At 62.0% G+C, this 334-nt stretch overlaps 1 protein-coding gene across 1 annotated transcript in view; it reads right to left on the reverse strand.

The window, feature by feature from the left end:
- Positions 1 to 326, reverse strand: part of WDR11 (WD repeat domain 11) — a 38,699-nt gene extending 38,373 nt beyond the window's left edge. Inside the window, exon 1 of the mRNA XM_029086803.1 lies at positions 304 to 326. The gene's annotated coding sequence lies outside the window, so the exon portion shown is untranslated. The remainder of the gene's footprint in view (positions 1 to 303) is intronic.
- Between the last annotated feature and the right edge of the window lie 8 nt (positions 327 to 334).

Genomic DNA, 334 nt, shown 5'->3' on the forward strand with positions numbered 1-334 from the left:
GGGCAATGCTTTCCAGCTCAGCTGGGTGAAGTCATTGTTCAGAGAAATTAATATAGAAAACAATATATGTACTGGTTTGGTGCATCAATTCTCAAAAACAACGGAAATAGAAACCAGAAGAAGTTGCTCTGATCTCCCTGGCTGGGGGAGAGCGGGAACGGACAGACCCCGGGCAGGCAGCGGGGAGCGAAGCCCAACCCGCGGCTGAGGCGACAGAGCAGCGGGGCGGCCCGGGGGACAAGCCCGGGACACCTCAGCCTCCCCTCTCCCCTCCCCGACCCCGCCCGCGGCCCGGCCCCTCACCAGTCCGCCGCCCCCCTGTTCGGCGCGCTGA

Source organism: Antrostomus carolinensis, unplaced genomic scaffold (genome assembly GCF_000700745.2).
Source record: "Antrostomus carolinensis isolate BGI_N321 unplaced genomic scaffold, ASM70074v2 scaffold2919, whole genome shotgun sequence".
Classification (NCBI taxonomy): domain Eukaryota; kingdom Metazoa; phylum Chordata; class Aves; order Caprimulgiformes; family Caprimulgidae; genus Antrostomus; species Antrostomus carolinensis.